The 3,980-nt window shown below is 33.6% G+C and overlaps 1 pseudogene; it reads right to left on the bottom strand.

Annotated features, from left to right (window-relative positions):
• Window positions 1-2,645, bottom strand: part of LOC101512173 (G-type lectin S-receptor-like serine/threonine-protein kinase At1g11330) — a 4,355-nt pseudogene extending 1,710 nt beyond the window's left edge.
• Between the last annotated feature and the right edge of the window lie 1,335 nt (window positions 2,646-3,980).

The following is a 3,980-nucleotide window of genomic DNA, read 5'->3' on the forward strand; positions in this document are numbered from 1 at the left end:
AACAATACCAATAAAATGTGAGTTTGTTTGCAAAAATTTAAATCTACAACAATGATACTTACCGGGACTTGAAGCCTTTATACAAATGAAATATGCACCAATGGAAATTATAGTAGTTCCTATTAATACTGAAACTGTAATGATGACTGTTCCTTTGTGCCCTTTATCTGTGATTAAGGAAGAATAAAAATGTAAAACTGCAGAATTTATGTCCAAACAGAAAATATATTCTCCACCCCACATTTCAAAAAATCACGTGTTTCCGGACGTGTGCTTCTGGACAACACATAATTCACGTTTTTATTAGTGAGATTGGGGTGTGGGAAAAGTTCCTCCCAAAAATATATACCTGAGACGTCAAGTTCAGGATAGGCTACGCGAATGAATAGATCAGCTCCTCCAGTTTCGAATTGTTGTATGTCAATTAGATTTCCATTCCAAGACATACAACCAATATCAGAATAATATGAATATGCAGTGCAAGAGCAATTCACCAAACACTTCCTTCTGCATTCATCTTGTTCATCTGATGACAATTCTGCAAAATCAGGCACTTTAACCGTATGAAATTCCAAAAAACCGTCTGGTTCATTACCATGTGCACTCTTGGTATCATTGTTTGCACTTTCACACTGCAAGCCTGTCCTCCTAACACATCCAGTAGTTCAATTTTTTTGATTCCATTCTTGTTTGTTTCTTGGTTCAAACCCTTGTAAACAGCTACAATGTGGTGACACTTTTGAACTACAATTTCCAAATGGACCACAAAAACCATAAACATCACAATCCGATTTCGATTACTCCATGTGACTTGCCACTCATCTTTCTCAACACTCCAAGAATTTTCATGAATTTGGCCTTGTGAATTCAGTCTATAGATTACAAGTCCACAGTCGTCTGCTCTGAAATACAAATTCGTCTGCTCTGAAATACAAATCAACAGTTCCTCTCGTACCATCTTTTTCAAAATGAAAACCATTAAGGTAAAGAGTTCCCATGTCTTCTATCCCTATAAAAATTTGATTATTCCAAGGACCACTTCGCCAATACGGCCGAGTCTCATTCCAAATGATAACTTCCGAAATAGTCAGGCGTTCGACGCTTAAAGAGAAGTTTCCAACGGACAGATCAGAAGGTGTTTTCCATGATGTAAGTTTTACTTTCTCACTACTTCTTTTGTAGCTTGTAAGTTTCATGTTTGGTAATATTACATTTGTTGGATGGTTGAAACTCTCCCATATACTGTTTCCTGTTAATGTTTCACAGAAGACAAGGTTTCCATCATCTGAAAGTTGGAAACTAGAATTTGTTGTAACGTTGGGAACATTTGATGACCAAAGAACATTTTTTTGTCCATTCAATAGTACAAGATTGCCATCATTGGATATTGTAACAACACCAGAAGAATTATTGATCAATGGTTGGTTTCTATTAGCAACCTATACCACAAAGTCTCGAGTTTTGCACCAAATTCCCACATATCTATTTGTTGAATTTTGAGGTGTGAAGAATCCCAAGGTGAAGTTTCCACTATTTGAGGTTAGAGTTTCATGGTCTTTGATCATCAATTGTGATGATGTTGTGTTGTCTTTGGCAACAACAAGAACATGTATTGAATAACAACATAATACTAATAGTGTAGAGATCAAATGTTTGCACTTGCTTAAACACATCATTGAAATGAACAAATTTTTATCTAAAGAAATAAAAAGTTATATGCATTCTTTTTTATTTCTTTATATAAGAATAATAACTTTTCTTTCTTCTTGTTTAAACATTCAATATTGTCGTCTATGACTTATGAGTCGAAAGCTTATGTCGTGCAAACGGCATATTTAGAAAAGCAGTTTATGTTCACACTATTTAATGATGATCAATATGCGCTGGGTGAAATGTGGGGATAAAGAAATAAAAAAAGGTACTGCTTAAAAAATTTCAATACATTTGTATGATTTTGTTTTTTAAAATGGTTTTTAAAATATTATAGTTTTTTGTTATAACTTTTTAAAAGAGAAATGGGTTAAAATAGCTTATTTTAGAATAATTTTGAAAGATATTTTTATATAAAGAAATGAGATTTTTATTAAATTAAAATTTTTAATAATGAATAATTAAGTTATTGAATCTCAATTACTATTTTAATATGTAGCAAATAAATCCAATATAAAATAAATTTTAAATTATAAACCAATTATAAATTTTAAAAAGAGACTAATTTAATGAGGGTAATAAAATAAATTACTAAAAGAACAATGAAAACCAGAAAAAGAAGGGCAATACGATTTACTTTTAAAGCCAAAGTGTCCATTTGAATAACTGATAGCCGCTACCAGCTATCAGTTATGAGAAGGTTATATCCGCTACCAGCTATCAGCTATGAGAAGGCGATAGCCTCTACCAGCTATCAGCTATGAGAAGGCATACCAGCTAGCTAGCTGCTTTATGATAGCCAATAGCTGATGGCCGACAGAGGATATCACCTATCAGATATCAAGATATCAGATTTTCAGTTATAAGCTTATAACTTAATTTTACTAAACAAAGCCAAAGTGTCCATTTGATTTCAAAAGATCCGCTAAACTTTAAAAATATTATAATTTACATTTTATTTAATTTCAAATCAACCTCGACAAAATAAAAAATCACCTAACGAAACTGAAATAAGAATGACCTGATGATTTCAAGGTGATCACCAACGAGGAAACTGATGCGAGAGGAGTCCAAGTTGGTACCCGACCCGATAATCCGAATGGATGGGAATCCGGAGAGCTTCCGTGGGATGTATGTGAGAACATCGACAGGGTTAGACACGATGAGGAGAACTGTATGCGGCGAGTAACGAGCCAGAGCAGGTATGATTTCCTTTAATAGAGCGAGGTTACTCTGAAGGAGGTTCAGCCTTGACTCACCCGCGATCTGTCGTGCGCCGGCAGTAACGATACAAAGATCGGCCCGGCGGTAACGGAGTATTCATCGGATGAGTTGATCTTAACGCGGGGGAGAAAGCAGCGGCGCGCTGAAGGTCGACCATCTCGCCGCGGAGTTTGTCGGGTTTGTTGTCGACGATGACGAGCTCGTCGGTGAGGTCCTGAGCGAGGATGGTCTGAGCGATGGCCATTCCTACATTTCCGGCGCCGATGACGGAGATCTTGGTTTGACGCTTGGAGAGAGATGGAGGGGCTGATTTGGAAAAGAAAAGGACCGAATAACACTGTAACGGCCTGGTTGGTTTGTGTGCTTTCCGCCTTTAAATCTACCAATTTAGCAGTTGTGAATTAGTTGTACCGTTCAATTAAAATGATTCTTTAAATAATAACATTTCAGTCTTCAATTTTGATGAATGATCAATATCACGTCACTGTTTTGTTTGAAAGCATACAATTTCAGATCCTAGTTTGGAATTTGGATAGTTTCGTTTATGTTTTATTTTATGCTATTTTTTCTTTTTTTAGACATAACTTGCTTTTATATTATTTGATTTGATTAACAACACAAATATCCTTTTATTTTAGCTTTCTTTCTAATATTCCGCAAATTTTAAATTATATATTAAATTAAATAACAATACATCTAATTGCTTTTTTCATTATTATCTATTTTTGACGTAGTAAAAAGATAAATAGAATGAGTTTACTTAAGCTATATGAGTTTACATAAATATATTTAAATTAGACTTACATGTAACATATATCACTCAATTTATTAAAAAATAAAACATATGTAAATTCAGTAATATATTGTTAAATTGATATAAAATTAATTAATTAATTTTTAATTCACCTATTCAATTTACTTACAGTGAAAAATTGTTTCATACAATTTATAACATGAACCACATATCTTTAAGATTTAGATGAGAGAATGAAGATGAGTATGAATTACCATAATTTTCCTATAACATTTTAGGTTTAGTAGTTGAGGAACTCTCTGATGAGATAATGATTAAATAGATAAACTATTCAAGGTAGAGAGACATTGGC

This window comes from Cicer arietinum, chromosome 3 (genome assembly GCF_000331145.2).
Source record: "Cicer arietinum cultivar CDC Frontier isolate Library 1 chromosome 3, Cicar.CDCFrontier_v2.0, whole genome shotgun sequence".
NCBI lineage: Eukaryota > Viridiplantae > Streptophyta > Magnoliopsida > Fabales > Fabaceae > Cicer > Cicer arietinum.